Source organism: Cyanistes caeruleus, chromosome Z (genome assembly GCF_971803275.1).
Source record: "Cyanistes caeruleus chromosome Z, bCyaCae1.hap1.1, whole genome shotgun sequence".
In the NCBI taxonomy this organism is placed as follows: Eukaryota; Metazoa; Chordata; class Aves; order Passeriformes; family Paridae; genus Cyanistes; species Cyanistes caeruleus.
The window spans coordinates 17,711,136-17,734,730 of record NC_141732.1 but is presented as its reverse complement, the minus strand read 5'-3'; the positions used below and the strand labels follow the sequence as shown (position 1 = coordinate 17,734,730).

Below are 23,595 nucleotides of genomic sequence, written 5' to 3'. Positions count from 1 at the left end.
GCAAGCCAATTGAATTTGGAAGCGATTTGCATCTGCGTACTTACATAATTTAACAACTTTGCCCATTCTCAACTAGCTTATTTTTAACTTGCTTCAGCAATTCAGAAATGGTAAATAGTTACTGCTTACACTGCATTAGTGTGCAGTCTACTGCATTCAACTTTGCAAATAGGACTGAGCCATCATTGGAGACTCCACTGTGAGTTCTTTGCTCCAAAGAAGTTTAAACATGAAAGGATGAACAGAAATGAAACAACAGCACTAAGCAGTGACTAGCCTTATTCATCATATTCATGTCCTCTCTGTTAGACTCATAATGCCTCTCAAGTGTTGAACATTTTTTTCCCTTAACTTTTGCATTTAACTTTCCTCAGCTCATTTTGTGCAATTTCTTTTTAACTTTTAAAAATATCATTTGACAAATTTTGAGGATCTAAACGTTTTTCCAACAGACACGTTTGTTAAATTAATTTCTAATTCAAAATGTCATACTTTTGCACTTCATGCATTCAAAATGTCATATACAAGTGCCGTGGCAGCAGACTATGGAAATCTTGGCTTGTGGAGGGAAGATGGGAAGGAATATAGTAACAGATGCTCACACATATTTATAGACTATTGTACATAGAGACAGACACACAGCAGGTAAGGCTAGGACAGAAAGGGATGCAGTTCTTCTCTAGAGCCCCTTCATGATCATGTAGAGCTGCTAAAATACTGCTGGTTACAATATGACTTTAAGCTTATTTTCCAGTATGGCTGGAAATTTCCAGTTTTAGTCAGACAGTCTGTGCCTTCCTAATACCAGGTCTGCTGTCTCCTAATGTCACAGCTAACCCTGCTGCAAAGAGTCCTGCAACGCTGTGCTGTTAACAGCAGATCTGCTGATCTGCTGCAGGGTGAGCAGAGAGGGCCAGGGCAGCAGCATGAAACAACACCTACTACTTACGGAGCTCAAAGCCATTTATTTGGCTCGTTCCAGCCTCTCCATGTAGCTCAGTGGTCCAAAATAGCCAAAAAAGTGTTCTAATACTTATGCACTTGGCAGTCCTGGAAGTATTTGCAGTATTTGTCTTTTACTCCTCTCCATGCTCCCCCTTTTCCAGACTGGAAAGCCAGACTTCCACAGGAATAGCCTCTGGTTGTTGATGGCAGGTGGCAATGACCATGAAGTAGCTCAAAGACTGATCTACAATCTGCCAGCCTTTACCTGAAATTGCTTCAGTTGCCAGCTTCTTCAGGTAGGGCCTCTAGAGTCTTCAGAGTGTTTAAACACTTTCCTAGTGCTGATTTTTGATTTAACCAGTCACAGGTGCCCACCAGAAACTGCATTAAGATTTTATCCCTGGGACTGTGCAAAGCAAATAGATTCAGGTGACGTGAAGACGACTACAACCCTGAAATGTAAAGAGTAGATTTATTCCATCTTGTTGGCTGGAGGATTATGAAAACCAAGTGGAGACACTTGCACTGCTAAGTTAGTTTTATCAGGGACAAAAAAGGACAAGGCCAGAGCCCTGCATATCCAAGAGCCTGGAGCATGCACAAATCTTCACCAGGCTGTGTTCTACAATCTCAGAACACTCTTATCTCCCTTCCCCACCTACAAAAAGGCCCCAGCCTGTGGGGAAGGCTTTTATGTCTTTAACAACATCTTGTTATCTACTCTGAGAAAATTCCATTTATTTTTCAGCAGACAGAAAACATCTCAAAGCAAACACAAGCATTGAATTTTCTCACACTGAGTATTTTCTAACATCTCCCATGTGCAGGGTTGGTCTTTAAAAGAAAACAGTTCTAAAAACAACTCATTTTTGTCTCTCCTTGCCAATCTTCAGTTTTTCAACTCTCACAGGAATAATTCTTAACAAAAATGGTGTATGTATTAAAATGCTTAGGAAGCTATTGTTTATGTGGTTTCAGTAACCTTCATTAAGATGTTTGGCTTTAAATAAATATTCTGTCTGAAAGAGAACCGTAACATTTTTAGTACTCACAATCTAACTGAGGACTTCAGAAAATCTATTCTAGAGACAAAAGTACCTGTAAACTTTTATTTTTCCATATTGTCAGAACAGTATTGCAAATTTTCTCCCTAGAAACTAGGGTTTTTATACCAAAAAAAAGTCAACAATCCAGGAACTTCTCAGTCCATTTCATCACAGCCTTGAGTGAAAATAGAATTTAGCACCCTTCCCCTTAAATACAGCTTCATGGTGGCAGAGAACAATAATGCGGACAGACAAAAAGTGACAACCTTTCTCACCTTGGGGCACTGCAAGACTATATTTCACAAGATACAAAAAGATGAGAGAAAAGGTCATTTTTTGCTGGCCTTTCTTTTTTTCTTTTTAATGTTTCTAGTCCTGAAATTCATCTGCAAAGCAAGAGTCTTAAAAAAAAAAAAAAAAAAAAAAAAAAGAGGTCAAACATGAGAAGGAAAAGGAAAACCTTCTTTTTTAACAAGCTGCTCCCCTAATTTTTATTATATTAGAGTTTAGATGCTAACTAAATCACTACTTTGGAAAACAAATTGATACTGGATCACTCAATACTAAATAATAGTAAATAGTAAGGCCATCATAGCTTTTTTGTGTGATTTCCCCAAGAATACTTATAGCAATTCAAGGTATATTTGGTGGTAAGAGTTTATGGAACAAGCTCAACACCAACAGCAAGCAGGAAAAACAAGCTACAACGATTACAATTCTTTCTGAAACCTTTAAGATAGTTGTCTAGTATCTATCTTTTTATTGTACACGTGTGCACTATAATTCCAATTTTCTGTAACATTAAAAGTCAAAACTGTATTATGACAGGCACATAAAAATAAATTGATATAACTTTCCTGGATTCTGGACTTTGTCTGGCTCTCACATACTCCTATCAGTTGTATGCCTGAACTTGTCTCACACACAAAAAAGGGACCTGTATAAATTAAAACTGAAGAACTATATTGAAAGAAAACCTCAAGAATAGTATCTAAAAGACAATGGTTGTTTAAATCTATCTGTAATTAGGGTGATTTATAGTAAATATACATTCTGTGTACATGTACCTATATACATGCACCCTTGCACACACACCTCATTTTTGTATGTCCACATCTGCATGCTTTTAGCTGAAAATCTCACTATCCAATAGAAAATAAAGGATAATCTAAGCTAAAACCCAAGAGAAAGAACTGGACCTCTTGGGTCATTGGATTGTTAAGGCTGAAGAGAACTCTTAGGCACAAACTGATATTCCAGCTATATCTTTGTGAGATCACACACAGGGGATCTTTTTCCTCTCATCTCACAAAGAGTATAAACCTGAAAATCCTTGGGATATTACAAAGGTTCTCTAAGTCTTGGCCTGGAATATAATTTTGGAAGTGACTATTGATTACAGAAGCCAAATAGAGATGTAAGATGCCAGCCCAAATGGGTAATACAAATCACTGCTGCTATCACAGGCACAGAAACAAAAGGGCATGTCTGGGGTTTGAATGCGGCCCAGTCTCTAACGCAAAGGCACTGAGAATTCTGTGAGGTGATCCCCTTTACCATCAGATCTGTTACCACTTACTTAAATTAATTGGTGATTGTCCAGGTGTTTCAATATTAAAAAAACATGGAAACAAAAATGGAAAGGAAAACAAAGCATGAGAGAACAATCTCTTGTCTTTTCATACCAAATGCTTCAAGACCAAAGGTATAGGAATAATGTTCAAGAAAGAAAGGGTAGAGGGAGAAAACACAGAATTAAAAAGGAAGCATACCTTTGTAGTGAGATGCTTCTGAGGCTTATAGCTAAATCTGCTTCTTGTGGTTTACTGAACTCTGATCATTTTTCTTGAAGGATTAGTGGCAATTATCATTAAGGCTCAAGCGTTTAACTGTGACTGCTGCAATAAATCTTATTAAAATAACTGAAACATACTTTTTTTGCATGTGGCAACCTGTCTCTGAATCACGACCATCTGTACAGAGTTATTGCCTGGTGCACACAGATGGCAGTAAAACAACTATAAAGCTATACCATTCTTTAATCATAACTTCTAACACAACTAAACAAAGTGAAATTTGAGTCAGACCATTAGCATTTGAAAGACTATATGATGACTGTAATTAACAAGTACACTTCAGAATCCCTTTATAAAATGTTTTATTGATTTCTGATTGAAAAATAGTAACAACACTTGCGCTGGGCAAGTGTTTCCATCTTTGACAGCTGACTTAGAAAAATCATATGTTAACAATAGAATCTCAGTCTTAAAGTTTTTATACTGTACAGCTCCCTTACAGATTTAAAATGACAGTGAAAGGTAGTAGAATAATTTATTCCTTCTTGCTTAAGGCACAGAATCATGAATGCTTCAGGTCAGTAACTGCAGGGCTACACTAAACCCCTGTCACTCCAAATCAGTTACAAAGTGAGCATCTGTACTCTCTGCATAGCCCTCAAGGAGGAAAAAAAAAACAACAAAAAACCCACAAAAAAAAAAAAACCTCTGCACAATGCGTACAAATGCTGGGGCTCTGAAACTGAACAGCTCCTAAATTAAGCCAACAGGCAGCTTCACAAACGTCTCTCTTCTGCATAATACCTGCTACATCCATCCATAACACCTGCTACCATCTATTAGATAAAAGGCACCTGAATATTTCTATTTCAGATGCCTGAGCTCATACCGTAATTTTGGTTGGAGGTGATTGGGAATTTATACTAGTGGCTGTTAATCCATTCAAGATCTTTAAAAAGCAATCATTGGACAGGTTTTGAGACTTGTAAGACTATTACCAAAATATGCTCTCCCAAAGAGACATATTAATATTTCTGCGATAAACATGTCTTTGCTTTACCTAATAATGCTTACTTTTTAAATACTTCATTTTCTGTTCAATTCCAAAAAATCTATGGGCACCAAACTTCCTTCAATATTATTACCCCACTTTTTCCTAAAATAACATGAAGAACAGGGAATCACAAACAAATATGTTTCCATGGCTAAAGTATCATCTGACCTGCATTAACTAATAACAGAATGCTTTTGCTCATTACAGAAGCGAAACCAAAGGCAAATCTTGTTGTATTTGAAATGAACTAGAAGCCTGCACATGGTCAGTTGCGTAGCTCTTGTGGAGAAAGGGAGCTTTTCAAGCCATGGTGACTTGCTGCAAAGCCATTAATATTCCAGAGAGCCTTTTAGCATCCTCTGGTTGGTTCATTGTGAAAAGAGCTCTCAGAGAAATCAAAAAGGACCTGCAGAAGGCAGCAGGTCCCCAGATAAAGGCTGCTTGTACTATGTTGTGAGATTGTCAAGCACCTGGTGAAAATGAACAAATTTAGATTTAAAGTACTTGAATAGGTTGTCTTGGTATTTAAATAGATAATTTGGTCTCTTAAAGTATGGATCACCTACAAAAACATTTCACGGAATATACAAAAGAGGTTTCATTAGCAAATTATTCACCAAAATGTCTACAATGTTTCAAACACCTTGTTCTTGTACAGTATTAAACAGGCACATGTTTATCTCAGTCCTTTGTCAGTTCTGAGCACAAATAATAGGAGACAGATGTGGTGAATGTATATGTATCTTGTGAAGCATAATAGCAATTCCTTGATGGGCTTTGGGTAAGCATTTGCCCTCCCTGGGGCATATTTGAACTGTTTGCGATTCTTTGCTGCCAGCTACACAGCTTGCTACCTGTCAGGAACTGGAATTGGCAGAAAACAGCTGGTAGAAATCAATGGATGTGCCAGTTCTGGTTCATCCAGCAGAGATACTGTGGAACAGTGCCGCAATTCTGCTTGGAATTGGGCAGCACAAACAGGTTTTATTTGCTGATAGCTTCAGTACCTTCTCAGTCAGGGAATATTCAGGTTCAGATGATGTTAAGTGATTAGAAAGTTTTAAAACCTGAAATTCACATAGAAAATAGTAGAAGAAATCAGACGTAAACTGGGAAAAAGCCAGTTGCTCTATAAGTTACACCACAAATCCCATTGTGAGTCTGTGTCAGAAATGTCAGCACTGCTGTTGGATGTGTCTATCCTGGGAACATGACAGAAGAGCTCAGGGAGACTGTAGAGCTTTAAAGACTGCAGTCTTCAAATGCAAGAACAATCTAACTTAATACTCTGCAAAAAAGGTAGGAAAATAAGTAGCCCAGTCTGCCTTGGCAGATAACTCATGATAGAGCTCCAGAGCAAGAGTGGAAGGATGATGCAGGGACTGGCTACAACAAAATTTGGAAGCAGTTCCTGGGCATGGTATTAGGATGCTATAGGGGAAAACACCAGCTTAACTGGACATTTGCAAGGAATTTCAAAAGCAAAATGAGCTTTTGCTTTACATCAAAGTCCGAACAAAGAAAAAGTAGAGACATGTTTGAAGAATGTGGGTGATTCCCAAGAGCAGACACAGATGAGTATGAGTTACTCCATACCTTCTTTGCCACAGTTATCCCCATCAACTTCTCCCAGGCCTCCATGCTGAGGGACTAAAGCCAGGGGATGAGCATCAAGTCAGATGAGAGATTACCAGAGACAGCTTTATCCATAGAAATCCACCAGTCTAGACAAAAAGCATTCAAGAAATAGTGGTAAGTGGCTGATGTTCTTGCAAGACCACCCTCCACCACCTCTGAAAGATGATGGTGATCAGGGAAGATACCTGACAGTGGGAAATCAGCAAACATCACAGCCACCTTCAAAAAAAGACCAAAGGGGGCATTTTTTGAACATGAGGTTGGACTAATAACATCTTAAGATCCTTTCCAAGCTGAATGACCCCATAAACTTTTAATAGAGTAAGTAACATCTGGCAACAAATGTAAAAAAAGAAAAAAATAGGACTGAAACACCTTTACAATATATCTAAATAGATAAATGGGATAGATAGACAGATAGATAGATAACTGTTTAGATAAAAAATACAGGTACATATAACCCTCTCTGTCACATTTTATACCTACAAACTGGTTTAGCATCACAGAGTTAGCTTTAAAAAGAAAGGGAAAAAATACCTGGAGAGAGAGGGGAGATCAATTTTAAAATACTTCTGTTACATCATCCCCTATCAGATGTACACACACTGCATAAGCTCCCTACTTATGTACTCTAGAGCTGAAAATTTCATTTTCACACAGGATACAAAGAAAAACAACATCTGCACATTGAAGGAGGAAAACAAAAATAACCCCTACATTAAAAAAATAGGAAGACTAGATCAGATTGGAATTAAATGTATTTTAATAATTTTATCACAGAAGTTTGCTTGGCCAGGCCAAGCAAAAACTAGAAAGAAATTAGGTACAAAAAGAGGACCTAGAGACATCACAGCTCAGTTTAGAAGCTAAGCAGAAGGCCACGTTAATAACTTCCAAGTGTGAAATGAAGGCTGCCTTTCAGAACTAAACAGGGCAAGCTGACCTGGTGCTGGCAGGGTGGGTTGACCCTGAGCAGACTCCAGGTGTCCATCATCCCCCTTCTCAACAGGACAGGAGAGAGAAAGTGTAACAAAAGACTCAAAGATCAGGATAAAGACAAGGAGGAATCACTCACCAATTACCATCATGGGCAAAGCAGACTCGACTTTGAGAAATTAATTTAATGTATTATGATGAAATAGAGCAGGATAATGAGAAATAAACACAAATCTTAAAACACCTTCCCCCACCCCTCCCTTTTTCTTGGGCTCAACTTCATGTCTCTGCCTTCTCATCCTTGAGTGGTGTACTGGAATGGAGAATGAGTGATGTGGTCAGTCCATCACAAGTTTTCTCTGTTGTTCCCTCCTCCTCATGGATTCCTTACTCTCGTCCCCTGCTCTAGGATGGAGTTACTGCCATGGGAGAGCAGAGTTCAATCCTCCACAGACTGTACCAACATGAGTCTCTCCCACAGACTGCAGTTCTTCATGAGCTGATCCCTCCCATGCTGCACAGCCCTGAAGGAACAGATTGCTCTAGCATGGACCACTTCAGTAGGATGCAGTCTGTCAGGAACTTGTTTCTCCAGCATGGGTCTCCCCCACAGTCACAAATCCTGCCAGCAGGCCTGCTGCAGTTGTTGTTGCACGTTTTTGACCCCTTCTTAAATATATAACCATAGAGATGATACCACCATCACTGATGGATTTGGGCTTGGCCTTGGCCGGCCACATGTCTGTCTTGAAGCTGTCTGGCTTTGCCTCTGTTAGATAGGAGGGATGTTTCCAGCATGGAAGCCTGGTAACCCCACAGCTACAAAACCTTAAACCATAAACCCAGTACAGCTAGTTACACCAACTTTGAATGACACCAATTTTTCATGGATGCAAATGTGCACAAGCATATGTACATGCACAAGGAAAATAAAATTATGAAGGATACGAGCTTTTGTAAATAAAACATAGAAATGCAAGAACAGCAATTTACACTCTTACAGAACCTTCTTGTCTTCATTGTCAGCACTATGGAGTCAGCTCTAAGGGATTCTTCTGTTGCCCATGCTAAATGTACAGTACCTGTACATTTCATCATTATCTATGACAAATGACGGTTAGATGCAATCTAGCTCACACGTACACAAATTCACATTATCACCAGCACCCACAGAGAACTCAGAATCTGCCTAGGTAAGACTACTGGTTTTGTAGTGACCTTTATTTAACAATAGTCCATAGATTTCTGGGAGCTACTCACTTAAAATGGAGCTCTAAGCTTGACTGATTTGGCAGTCAATTATTTATTAATTATATTTATTTATAATATACTGTTTATAAATGGCTATAATTTTATTATATAAATTTGTGCTTAATAATCAATTACAGTATTGAAATAAATAATTTCTTGAAGAGAGCATAGCACAAGTGTTGTCTCCCAACCATATGTTCAGTAATTTTGTAAAGACCTGGTATCATTGAAAACTGATACCAGGTGAAAGTGTGGTCAATTTGCCAATATTTATTTTATGGTTCACAGGCAGACAAGCAAGTCTCTATTCTTTCATGCATGTTCTTTAATAAAATAAAGCTTTCAAAGCCAACTGACCTGTAAAGAGCTCCTTTCAAAATACAGTAAACAACAAAAAACAGTATACAAACCTTGTATAGGTAAAGGGAGGTTTTTTGTATAACTGCTCTCTGGTGAGAGACTTGAGATGAAACCAAGGTGGTACTATTGCCCAGTTATCCCAGATATAAGGAGAAGGATGTGGGAGAGACAGGGTTGCTGATGGCTCAGAAAATCACGGTGAAGATGCCCACATGCACAGTAACCCCAGTGCAGAGGGAGAGCACGTGGGCCAGCTAGGGGCAAAAATGGGTGTTGAGTAAGAGGCAAACCCTGTGAGGCAGAGTACTGTTCCTTTGTCTTTGCTCAGGTGAACTCAGCTGTGATAACTCCCACATTATGGCCCCATAATAGGCTATAGCTGACTCAACTGCACTGATGGAGAAGTCAGCTGTAATGTATCAGAAGGTGTCAGACTCCTGAAATGTCTCATCATCAGCTATTACATCATCCAGTGTAAAACTCTTCACTCCAGGGGTGGTACCCAGCTGTTTTCACCTAACCAAAAACCCAATGCACTTTGTGTTTCCAGGATTTCATCTGTCATCCCCAATGAATCAAGAGCATCACTTCTGCCAGCAGACAACTAAATTGCAACAACAGAGTCTTGTTGCAAGATCTGTGGATGATGATATATTTTTACTCCTTCTTTTGTTTCTTTGTTCCTTCTTTCCGGTAATATTTTTATGGTTTCGTGCTGCTCTATTACTATAGATAATAGTAAATAAAATTGCTACATACCTGCTTCCCATTGCAGCCATATTGTTCTAAAATAAACCCTTCATAAATATATTTACAAACACACATCAGTTTTATTTCACTCTAACTCACCCCAAAGGATCTGTTACCAAGAACCCTTTCCCTCTGGGGCAGGTACAATGCCTGGTCTTCAGAGATCTCTGAAACACTGTCCCAGTTGGAGGACAAACAACAGCATCTTCTAACTCATCACAGTGGTGCACCACAAAACAAAAAAATCACAGCTATGATGGTTTAATAGAAAACAGGAATCTCCTTTTTAAAAGAATGTAAGGGACACCAGTAAGAATAACCTGATGAAAAGCAATGGTCTGTGATATACAAGATGTAACAGAACTTAACTACAAGCCTCAAAATCTATGAAGATATAAAAAACTTTTATTTACTTGAAACAAAATATTGATTCAGTACAGAAAAAGACCAAGGTTTTCATTTAGGTTTTGGTAATGTGAATAACTGAAAATCCAGCAGTATGTGTGATCAGGCTGCTATTCCATGTTTCCATCTGAAATGTACTATATTTAATACTAAAGTGCCTCCCAGTCTCCATGCCAACGCTTCTCTGCTTTTGCATCCTTTGATACTTGTTATTCTACCATGACCTCCACAGTCAGTCCAGCTTAATTATGCTTCTGTCCTTCTATGCCTTCTTTCATCAAGATACTTATCTCCTTCTGAAACTATGTATCACATCTTTTTCCCTTCCTCCATTAACTCAACATTTGTCTGCAAATAATAGCTCCAATTAAAGTGAAAACTCATACTATCCAAAAAAAAAAAAAAAAAAAAAGGGTGTGCAGATGTGTTTGATAGCTCCTAAGGTAACCATGCAAACTTAGAGGCCTTTCCTTTGTCTCGTTATCAACACATTACCCTCTGCAGCTACTATTTTATTTCAGGCTGGTAGAATGGATTTGCAACAAAGCCAGTTTCTTTTTGTTTTTTGGACTACTAGTTGTGTTATTTGAAATCATGTGAAATCACAAGAGCTAGGCTGCTTTATTCTAGCTGATGGTCTGGCCCTAAAATGCAGCATGGATGTTTTTTTCTTTTTCAGACAGAGATGCATGACAATTCAGATCATATACTCCAGTATTTACTTCACCCAGTGCAAAGAAGAATATCTGTGCAGAGATTTTATCTTCTAATATAAGGAATTCTTCATTCACTGAAGAATTGGAAAGAAAAATACACACCAGGACCTTGCATTTTATGAGTTTTAGAATGAATTGATGGCAAGAACTAGAACACAAAGCTCAGTAATCATACAAGCTAGAGTTGCTAGACCTTGGTTGGGAGAAAAAAAATAAATTATGTGAGGCACTTAAGCTTGTAGAAAATATCCCTTGACTGGTTTATAAATGGAGATTGTATGCATCATTCTCTAGTAAATCTAACTACTGCAGGCTAGGTATGCAGAAATGGTTTTCTTTCTATTAGCTCATGAAGTCAACAATGTGTGTCTGTAAAGTGAACTGCTAGTCAACTCATCTATGAACTCTCTGCTAATAAATATATAATATAAGCTTTTTATGAACATTATCTTGGAAACAAAAAACTGCCTTTTACCATTTTAAAATTTATGCTTTTCTGCAGAAATCTTTCTAATGTTAAAAAGAACTTCAGATACTTTTTCTGATGCTGAAATGCCATAATTCAAATATTCCAGGAATCACATTATCTATTCTCTGCAAGAAACCATTTCCTCTATGAAAGCAAACCTTTTCTTTCACATATCCACTGTCCAGTCAGGCTGTTGTCAAAAATTTGAATGACAGAAATTTGAAGTTCTTGAAAAGTTTTCCCTCTTCCACATTTTTTAAAATTCCTACTAAGTTCTCTTCTGACTAAGCATATTCCATGAATTTATGTGAAGTTCTTATTTCAAATCTGACCCTTTCTAGGCTGGCATAGAGAGATATTCAAAGGCTTGCAGCCTTTGCATCACTAGTGATGTCTCAGCACTGAAGATATACACATTTAGTCTTGCCATGAGAATAATAATCATGGCTAAAATGGAAGCTCCAGTATTCATTAATGCCCAAGTGAACAATTCTTGTGTTATTTTTTTGCCAAATTTTGTAACAGCTACTGAATATTAGCACCAGCAACACACGCAAGCTGTTCCAGATTACCTTCTCTAGTCACTTCAAGTACAGCCAGTCAGTCCTCAAATATGAAACTTCTTCACCAGAATGTCAGACTAACTTCAAATACCTTTGGTAATATCTTCTTTATATTGTTATTTCTTCAGAGAGAGCAAAATAAAATCATTATTTTCAGAAAAGTCTCAGAAGAAAATAAATTTGAGATGGCTATCCTCCATAATTTTTAACTCCTAATCCTTCTAAGGTGTCATTACAAGTCAAAGGGATTCTGTTGCACATCTACCCGTTCCTTTTTTATTGTTTTTGTCATAATGGGTGCTAAGACTGTCTGGTTTTGGGTAGCCATATGAGCACACACAGCACACACCTCCAAGATTCAACAACCATTGTATCACATATTCAAAGCCATTAGCCTGAAATTGCAGAATTTACCCTACTTAAACTTTGAAATTATTTATCTATTCTGTACTACCTTTACATTATGACAATTGCAGGGAGAAATTGCAGCATTCCCTTCCCCCTTCTTCCATCAACACTGTCATGTGACTCAGAGGCTAAATGAGCTAATGAAATTACTAATTACCTTTAAAGGCATTAATTTTTTTATTTCAATGCTGTGAATCATAACAATATTTCTTGACTAAAGATTGATGAAGGATTAACTGAATTTCTAAGTGAAAAGCAGACTACAGCTTCCAGCTTTCAGGACTCTTGGGGCAGATGCTCAGCTCAAAGCCAGCCAGTTCTGAAGATGCTCTTCAAGCAGTCTGGGTACCCTCACAGGGCTGTGCTTCTCCTGCTGTCAGTGGACTTGGAACAGCTGCTTCAGTTCCTGGTCAGAAAGTCATCCCCTGTTCAAGAATGGCAGAAGTAATTATACATCTGAATAACAGACATTTTTCCTTCAAACCTCTCCTAGTCACCAGCTGTAATTTTCCTTGTAGCTCTAAATAGCTTTAGCATATCTGATAGAGCAAATGTGCTCCACCAGAACTACCCAACAGGTCTCTGTAGCTCAAGGAAGTTGAACAGGAGCAGAGGGTTCCTTGGATCCAATTCACTGAAGTCAGCAGCGCTACCCAAGCAGCCTGTGCTGAGGTATGTAGGGTGTATGAGGCAGTTTGTAGGACTGCAGCTCCTGTTAAGAGGATCGTGAGGGAAGATCAGCTGAAAAGAGCAACTATAATTGTTAATTCCACCATGAGGCTGATTGCTGGGGGAAGGGCTCTGTTTGTTAGGTTAGCCAGGAGACATCAAGTGGCTATGAGTGGTAGGAGGCATTGGAGGCCTAGTGTGAGTAGGAGGATTCAGCTGTGGGTACATTCACATTTGGTGCTGGCTAAGCAGAATAATATTGAAGAGGTTAAACCGTGTGAGATTATTGGGATTATTGCACCTGAGAATGCTCAATGGATTTATGAATTATGGTTGCAGCTACAGCTAGGCCTATGTGGCTGACAGATGAGTAGGCAATTAGTGATTTTAGGTCAATTTGTCATAGGCAGATTAGTTATAGACCTCTTCATAGAGCTAGGGTGATAAAGGGATAGTTATTTAAGGAGGGTAGGTCATTTAATGAGGAGTCCACTAGAATAAGGATTTGTAAAATGCCGTATCCTCTGAGTTTTAGGAGTAGAAAGCAGGATGAAGACAGTGACTGGGACTTCTACAAAGCCCTACTACTGTGGCCATACAGGGGGGCTTTAACTCTGAAGGCTGGGAGGAGGCCTGCTCGGGAGGTGGTGATTGTAGGGTGGTCAGGTGTCGGGGAGTGTGCCAATTTGGTTGTGGAGGTGAAGCAGAGTGATTAGTAGAGGGAGTGAGCTGGTGAGAGTGCTGCCTAAGGCAACCCCTCACCGTCTCCCTGGGAAGCATGAGGGAATGCATGGATACAGTTCCAGAAGTCAACTCTTATACTGAAAACTTTGTTTTCTTGTTTTATTCTTATTCTATTTGAATAGCCAGCCCAAAGGCATGATGAGGAACCAGATGTGCACGATCACCTTGCTTCAGAAACACCTGAAACTAATCAGTGATGCTCCTCATGTCCTGAAGTTTGTTTTTGGAAAACAGCAAATTCTCAAGTTGCAAAATTACTGCAGACCTCCCTTGAGTTATGTGTCCCTAGAAGCGAAATATATACTTAAATGAGTTAATTTGGGTCATTGTGTAAACCTTAGCCAGTAGAGATTATGAGATTCTAAACAAGAGTAATTAAACTCTTGACCATATTCTCCTCATCAAAAAATCTAACTTTATATAGTATGTGTTGTATACGTTTACAAAGAATTTTGAAACTGTTAAAACAATGAAAAAGAGACAGTATTAGACTGCATTTTATTTAGCAAAATAATTCAGGAGACATCTATTAGCATTTATTTCACCCCCACAAATTTTGCAAGTTGGAGAATGGACATAAGCATTCATTTTTTTCACAAAGATATCTGGTCCTCCAGGTGGAGCTTAACCTGTATAATAGTTTAAATTAGGCACACTAAAATCACTTTTGTAGACTACCAAAGGGTTGAACCAAGAACAGCATTTATTTCCATACATTTCACCTTCACGCATGGGTGAAAATGTAACTTGAAAAAGTTCTTGAAAATGTTTGGCATATTTCTGCATTAGGAAGAATAGCATTGAGTACCCTTGGGATCAAGAATTCTTGGTGTCAAGATGTCCCATATATTCATATTTCCTTAACAGGCAGGAAGGAAAGGTAAGAACACAACGCAAAAATGTAGGCATGAAGTTCCCTGGTGCTGCTGATGAGGGCAGAACACGGATGTTCTGCTAGTCTCCTCCACTGTGACACACAAAATGGCAGGCGAAGGCAACAGAAAAGGAAAGACAGGTATTCTGCCTTATATCACAACTGAATCTTACTGTATATCAGCATCATGGATTTGACATCAGGGTACTGGGGAGGATAGAACACCCTCCCACACCAGAGGATGGAACTCAGACATTGATTCTGAGTGTTGCTTGTATAGATCCAGTATAGATGATTGCAGTATTTGTACCCTTATAACTTCCATTTTGTGCATGGGAAAAAGGTTTAGTTGCTCTAGTCAGGGAAAGATTTCTATGATCAAGGGTGCAACTGGATTTTCACTGACAGCTCTGTCTCCCATTCATATAATGCATTAATCATAGTTTACATAAAATGATTCTATTCCATCAGACGATCTTATTCCTACACAGATGGCAGAATTCAGACTGCACAGTTTCAAGAAAGCAAACAAAAAAAAGAGGCTCTTAAACCTCTGGAATTATCCCACATATACTGACACACCTGGCCAAAAAAAACCAAACACAAAAAAAAAAACCAAAAAACAAAAAAAAAAAGACAACAAACAACCAAAAATCAAACCCAAAACCCCACCACAACTCATCAAAAAAACAAACCCCAAAAAGTCAACCGGACGACCAACCAGTCTGCCAAAACCCCTAAAAGGTTATGAGACAATGACCACAGAGGGCCCAAGAGAACTGAATTTAGCCACAGAATGTAAAATCATCCCAAAGTTTAAAATAAAAGAATAAAAATATGAAGCCCATACTTCCCTGTGTTGAAGAAGAAATCATGTTTTTGTAAGTTTAAAATGTTCAGGAAATGAGAAAGAACAAGATACTTATCCTGGTTTGGAAGATAGTTTACCCACGAAGTACAAAGCACCTTAAAGCAAACATAAGCAGTTAGTTCCAGGGTTTTTGCCTGATTTTCTAAACTCCTAATTTACTAGAATGTTGGGAGAGAATATTTTGGTTATTGTTAAATCTTAATAAAAGTCAAAATGCTCTGCCTGGCACTCTGCCACCCCCTTCATCTGGTCTAGTGGCTACGTGTTAGGAAGGCTGTTGCAGAGACCGTGCCTCCAAGCTGTTTGCCCCCCAGCACTCCAGGAACATTGTGCTAAAAAGGACCCCCAAATCCTCGGGTTTCTACCTGGCAGGCGATTAGAGATGACCCAAGAAGCCCCAGAAACACTCTCAGTCTTTCACAATGAAATGTCACTCTGACCTTCTCTAAGCAAAATGTCAGAATTTTCATTACATGGAAAATTTCAAAATGTCATTTTTGTTGCAGTTCTGAATGGTACTATTTTTAATTTCCACAGGACAGGAATTATGGTGTCTGTTTAACTCTTGTCAGTACACATTTGCCTTTCTACAGCATTCTAGGCTCGATAATTTTTTGTCTAATGTTTTTAAATTTTTTTAAACCGAAAAGAGGGTGGAACAGAAGTCAAGCATACAATTCCCAGTTTAGTGCTTAAAAAGTAGTTCCACCCCTATCTGTGCTCAAGATAATTTTCCAAAACTTTTCTAACATTGCCTAGGACCATCATAACTTTGTTAGCACAACTGTGTTGGTTTCTGAGGAAGCAAATTCTAGTAGCAGTTCAAAATTATTCCAGCAAAAATTTCAGGATACTGAAAAAGTAAAATAGCACCCATTTCCTCTACTCATGATTAGAAAATACATTGCATCCATGTAACTGTTCTAGCATGTAACCAAAACACTGTACTCAAACTGTGTTAAAAACTGCCTGGCTGAGTAAATTAACATAAAAATGGTCATTTCTGAGATGCAAAGTTAGTTAATTGGCAGATTCAAGGGCTGAAAGCAAGCTGATGAGAAGGCACAGAAAGCGGTTATTTGACCTCTCTGGCCACACATGCTATCTGCTTGATGCAGTTTTGTCTTGGCAGATAGAGCATCTTAGACACCAGACCTGATATAAAAGACAAGGACAGCTTAGTGCCTGAAGAATATTAATTCTTGAAAAGACTGCCACATTATCATTTGTTGGCATATCTCCAGCAGAACTCAGCTATTTTAGCATTCACAGCTCCTCCAGTTAATATTTTTTGACATCCATCCTGAACAGATGTTATTACCGAGGTTATCTGTAGTTCTGTCTTCTCTGCTGATGGGGTGGTTTGGAAGGATGAGCCTTTTTTGGGCAGGAGGAACTCTTCTTTTAGTTTATTCAGGCCTTAATCAGTTTTATTCCTCATCATCTCCTTTCTGCATTACCTTTCTAGCTGCTGCTGGCTTACATTTTTCTTTAAAAATATAAAAGGGTCATTATGACCACCACTTTGCCCATTCTTTTCTGTCTAAATTTCCAGTCTTAAAAAAATTCTATGGTGCTTTGCTATTTCTTTTCTACCCTTCTCTGTTTAAGCTGCTCCCACTCATCCCCTCCAGTATCATCACTAGTATAGAGATAATAAGCAAGGGAGGGACCACATACTGTTCAAAATAGCTCTGGATGAGGTCACGTTCATGCAATAGAAGCAATAGATAAAGAGGAATTGACAAGGAAAGGATGTGGAAGATTGCTGGGAATAGAAAAAAAAAAACCCACTAGAATGAGACTAAGAGTGCAAGGAAGTGTTTTGTCACTGCTCTGATACATACCTTCTAAAGCAGAATAAGAGGAAAACCTGTATTTTTGAACTGTAACTAACAATAACATCAATCAACAACTTCTAAACCTCAGGGAGAGACAGAAGACAGTTTTGCAAAAATGTAATTGTACAGTTATGAACCAAGTTTGCACCTATCAATCATACAAAGGCATGAGCAAATAGCCAAATAACTAAAAAGCTTCTGACTGAAAATCATTTGCACATTCACCTGCAGCAGGTATTTGACCCACTGCAAATGTAATGCATGCCTTTTTTACAGATTTGGTTTATGCTTCCCTTTAAAATAAAGATGTAAGAAATGTGTGTGTTTACAGAAAACTAGGTTCAGCACCAACACTACAGCTTGAATGGACTTTGAAAGAATAAAGCAATTTTTACTGTAACCTGTCAAATATGTACTACTGAGGTATATATATTTCTCTTCCTTTCTTTCTGTGCTAACACTTCAATCAACAGTGAGAAAAAACTAGCAGGATTTCTCTGCCTAATCCCCCGCCTCTTTCTATCACCAAACAGTCTCATAGGAAGCACCAGAATTTACTTTAGCCTTTTGGTACCACAAAAATAATTACTTTTCCCCTGTTAATTTTTGATAAGATTCTAAGAATTGAAAATCCCCAGTAACCTTGTTTTGGCATGTATGCTTTGCAGGTTTCCAGTATCCATTTTCTAACCGAGATTTCCCAGTACAGAGGATGCTCATGCTGTTCAGCAAATTTCCGTATTTTGTTTATCCACCCCTAGAAGAAAAATATATTTTGATTACATAGCATTTGAGCCAATGTCTGCACTGGCAGACAGTCTTATCTCTGAATCTGCCTTTTCCTTACAGGGTCTAGGTCAGCATTGTACTTTTATAGCCAAATTTAACTTATATCTCACATGTATTTTGCAGAAAGGAAAGGATTACGTTAGGTTCATATTAAAGGCAATTGTACCATTAATTTCTCATGTGCAGATCATATGTATAGCTGGGACTCTTAAGGTTAATTTATCACTTAAGTAATAAATTAAAGCATCTTCAATAAATGAACATGAAATTAGGAAAAAAAAGAAAATATGTAAATTTGTAAAATGTGTGACTGTGTCTGAGCTATATTCCTATTTCCATTCCTGCAAGGGCAATATTGATTTATGTGACAATCTAAGGCACACCCTGTAGAAGACTTTCAGGAATCCTATTCCTCAATTCTGAGTACTCATTACATTCCTAGCTGTCAGGATATGCACATATGCACCAAACACTACATAAATGTTACACTGACTCTCATGCATTCCAAATTAATAAATAACCAATGAAAAGTAATTTTCATTAATTATATATCACAAAATAAACAGATCTTTAAAAATGTAGACAGAGCCGGTAAACAAAGCTGCTATTACAAAACCATCAATATGCTTGGCCTATGATTAACCTTGCAACCAAGGGCAAAAATCAACCACTCAAAATGCATCTTAAAACTAACCAGAAAAAGAAAAAAAAGAAAAATATTGTGTTTTAGGTAACCTTTTTTCCTCCCTCTGTGCTAGAAATACTATAAATACAAATTCCTTTTGTATTTGATCTCTAAGCTGGATTTTACTTTTCTTTCTCTCTTATTGTCTGTGTAATATATATTTTTCAAACAAATTCTATGAAAATATATACAACATCTTCTTAAACTGAAAAGCGACATTGCAATCCTGCCTTTTCAAATCCAGATGTTGCCTTACATGTAATATTCTCTGCTGTGCTAGAAGCCCAGCAGATTCAGACACCAGTGTCAGAAGTTCAATTGTACTAACATTTTGTAGTTTTAATCGTCTGCTCCTATTTTCACTTTTACTTTATGAGCTGCAGAATTGTTTTTGCTACTTGACTGCATTGCACAGACAACAGCGTTCAACAGCTCTTTAACACCTGCAGCTCTACCAAGCTGAATTAAGAGATACCAGGCAATGTCTGTGATGTGGTGTCTAGTCCATTAATACACATGCTTCTATAAGCCCTAATTACTTTTGATCAGAAACATATTCTGTTTTATTGCCCACACTGCCAGCAGTGCAACACTGTGGGAGGGGGTGCCTGCAGCAGCTCAGCTCCCTGCGGTGTGAGAGGGGGGGAGCTCTACCTGTCCCCAGCTTTACCCTGCACATCAAGGGTTCACAGTAAAGCAGTCCTGACACTAACCTCTCTGAGACCCAGCAGCTGAGACAGCCTTAACAATGTATTAACACAGCAATGTGCCCCGTAAACTGTTACCCAGCTGCAGGCTGGGGTGGGCACCTGGAGCTACAGCGAGAGAGGAAGGGAGAAGGAGAAAGAGAGAAGGGAAAAGATGAGGAAAAAAATTGGAAAAGGAGATGATTTTCAGCTAGGGTGGTATTAGCTTGGTGATATCTTTTAACCTCTTTTCTGAATTTACCTGGTAGCTGCACAGCAACGTGTCCTGAGCTAAGGGTCAGCTTATGTCTTGCCACACTTGAGCTGGTTTCTCTGTTTCCTCTTCAAGCCACACCATACTGCTTTAGCAAAAACAAACATGCTCAAAACAACTCCAGAGAAAGTAGAGTTTATTTGCCTTAATTACATGTGGCTAGCAACCTGCTGAGCAAAGAGAGAGAGCAGCAACTGGAAATGCACCATCCCCTGCACAGTCTCATAGCATTTTATGATCTAGTACATCAAATATTATCCTTCCAGTGCAATCCAAATTTACAGGTGGTCTACCTGCAATATATTCATTAAGATAGATTTACTTCACTGGTGATTCTGCCTTTGGGATTCTTTGGGCGACAACATTGCACTAATCAGAAACAGTTTAACATACCATGTCATTTTTCATTCAGATGAGCACATGTACTATTTGCCATGCAGCAGCGCTTAATGTGGGGTTGTTGCTACAGTGCCCGAAAACACAGTTCAATGGTAGACTGCCTGTCACAGCTGTGTCACTGAACTCCAAGAACAACCCACCCAGAAGCTCCAGCTCCTTGAACAGCGACACAGGATGTTACCAGGATTCAAAAAGTTAATATTTCAATAGTTTATGAAAGTTGACACTTAAATGGTTTATAAAAATATCAAGAGCTACTGCAATAAACATCAAGAGAAAGAGTGCTGGATGGAGAAAAAGCCTTGGGTTTCAGGACAGAAGCTTAACACTGTTTTGACCTAAGAGGGTATTTTATTCCCTACTGCAGTTTGAACCCTGATACAGCTGATTCTAGTTTCTGGCTGGTCTAGTATCTCCACCATAACAAAGGCTCTTCTGACCCACTCTGGCAATGCCAAAAACACTCCTTCTTTGAGATAAAAACATTTACATGAATAACAAGTAGCTGAATAGCTGCAATGCTTTTTATCAAGAGGTATGGCACCCATTAAGTCTTCAAACAGGACGGGAATGGAGCTCTATCATTATGTGTTGCAACTCACTCATTCACTCTAAGAGCACAGCTGAATTATTTGTATGCATTATCTTTCATTGTCTGATCGGTTGTCTGGGGGGTGGGCAAAACCCATGCCTTGTGCTAGAGGCTAATCAGCAATCCCAATTAATAAAGAAAAAAAAAGCTAAAATTAAAATTTCATTAAAGAGCCCATAGTCATAAAATATGAACGATATTTAATATCAAGAAATACATATTATTTTGTCCAAATATCATGTGAAGCTATAAATAAGCAAATATTAGTGATATTGTAGCAATGACAGGCTAAATAGAGAACAGCATGGGTTGTAGGGGAGTTTGGCCAAATGATTCACTGCAGTTAGAAACAATGTGCAATTTTTAAGTCTTAAATTTTCTCTATCAGATGTGCTAAGAAACAGTAAAATCCATGCTGGGTAGATGTTAGAAATAATTTGTATTAATTTAGACTAGTGTTTATAACAATGGCTAATCAGCTGGAAAGAAAACATGTTAGCTCTCCCAGCATAAAAATATGTTAGCAAGGGAAAAGTTCACTGCATATGTGAGAGTCTGTAAAGTCAAGGTTTTATTTACTCACATAGTTAATTTCCATTTGAGTTTGACATTTCATGCTTCAAAGCTTAGGTCTTTTGATGATACTTTACATGTCTTAAATGGGGCTCAGAACTGAGCAATCAGTTCTGGATGAGTGGTATGAAACATCCTAAAGAAGTTTTTTTTTTTTTCACTTATAACTGGGTGTCTCTGTGCTTATTACATACCTGTGTTTCATATGTTCACTCTAATGCCTACTGATTTTTCATTTTGAATCACTTAAAGTGAATGAGATATTTGTGCACAGGTGATGGATGTTCCTGTATAGACTCCATGCTTATCAATTAAGAATAATTAAGGTTTTGAGAGAAAAATGGAATTGTCTTATAAAGCAAGCTAATAAGCCAGGAAGACTGAATTCACAGTCTGGGTTGTAAGACATTATTTTACTAGAGACCACAACTCTGCAGACAAAGTAAAATCTGACTGCAGTGGCAGAAATGTTGGCCAAGAAGTGGTCTGTCATTGTTTGTCCTTTACCCCTAGTCCCTGAACTGATGAGAAAAATTAAAGAGTCAAAAAGTGCGCTTTCTCAGAGATTTATAGTATGGATGATGATAATTCAGGTGATCGGGACAGAAGAAGAAAGGAACAAAACAGATAAGGAAAAAATAATGAGAAAAGATGACATTCAAAGGGAACATATAACAGGAACATCGCAGGAAAGGAAAAGCAAAGTGGGAGGAAGAAAAAAGGGTGATAGTAGTTGGAAGAACTATGTAGAAAAGGTGGGCAGAGTAGAATGTTTAACATAATGGAGTGAAGAGGAACATGACAGTAAATAGAATATGACTGAAAGAAACCGAAGCATAAAGGTCAAATGTAGAAACAAAACATAAAATAAAAAAGAAAAAAAAAAAAAAAAAGAAAATAGTTAGGAAGAAAAGTAAAAAATAGTGAAGAGGCTTTCTATAAAAGCTCTCAATGTCCATAAATGTCCATAAGCAAATGTCCATAAGTAATGAATGAAAATGAGTTTTGATAATGGGATGTATATGCAGGAAAGGTGTGTGAAGCCATGGGAAGTGAAAGGCAGAGAATATACATAAAAATATGAAATACATAAATAGCCTGAGATCAGCTTGTTTTACTTTTGGAGAAAAAAGGTAGATTAAATTTAAAAATAAGCAAAGCCCCAAGTCTTCTACTTGACTGTATTAAACACGATAGTAAATAATCACACGAGTATCCCATAATCTGTAGTTTTGACTTTACCTGAGCAAGCTCTGTAAAAGGCTTCGGGACCTAAAAACCCAGTACCTTACAACTGTAATCGCAAAGATTCTTTCTACAGCGAGGCTGGTTTTGTTGCATTTCCCACGTCCTGGAATTCCCCAATTCCAAGAGCGAAAGGCGCAGCGCACCTCCCCGTCGCTGCCAGCCCGCGTCCCGCGGCGGAGGCGGGGGACCCTGGGGACGGCGCTCCGCCGCGTCCCCGGTCCTGCAGTGACATCCAGCGCCCGGGCTCGGCACAGCGCATCTGCAGACACAGCCTTCGCCTCGGAATTCACCTGACAGAGACGCCCGGCATAAAACTTTCTGGAAATATAAGGGAACTACAAACTGGTATAGGTGACGCACCAGAGGTAAAAATAAATGTATATAATAGCGTGAGAAAAGAGAAATTCCTTTGAATAACTGATCAAAAAAAAGGGCAAAATTTATGGACTATAAATTCATAAGAAAAAGACCCAACTTCTTCCCTTTTTTTTATTTTTCTTTTAAAGCTTTGCAAGAAGTGGAACTCACTGTAGTGAAAATTGCGGAATCCTTTCTTTCTTTCTTTCTTTCTTTCTTTCTTTCTTTCTTTCTTTCTTTCTTTCTTTCTTTCTTTCTTTCTTTCTTTCTTTCTTTCTCTCTTTCTCTCTTTCTCTCTTTCTCTCTTTCTCTCTTTCTCTCTTTCTCTCTTTCTCTCTTTCTCTCTTTCTTTCTTTCTTTCTTTCTTTCTTTCTTTCTTTCTTTCTTTCTTTCTTTCTTTCTTTCTTTCTTTCTTTCTTTCTTTCTTTCTTTCTTTCTTTCTTTCTCTCTTCCTTTCTCTCTTCCTTTCTTTCTCTCTTCCTTTCTTTCTCTCTTTCTCTCTTTCTTTCTTTCTCTCTTCCTTTCTTTCTCTCTTTCTCTCTTTCTTTCTTTCTCTCTTCCTTTCTTTCTTCCTTTCTTTCTTCCTTTCTTTCTTCCTTTCTTTCTTCCTTTCTTTCTTCCTTTCTTTCTTCCTTTCTTTCTTTCTTCCTTCCTTT

At 38.2% G+C, this 23,595-nt stretch overlaps 1 long non-coding RNA gene across 1 annotated transcript in view; it reads right to left on the bottom strand.

The window, feature by feature from the left end:
* Positions 1–9,318, bottom strand: part of LOC111941843 (uncharacterized) — a 56,825-nt gene extending 47,507 nt beyond the window's left edge. The window contains exon 1 of the long non-coding RNA XR_002870302.2: positions 9,077–9,318. This is a non-coding gene — a long non-coding RNA (uncharacterized LOC111941843). The remainder of the gene's footprint in view (positions 1–9,076) is intronic.
* Positions 9,319–23,595: the final 14,277 nt, after the last annotated feature.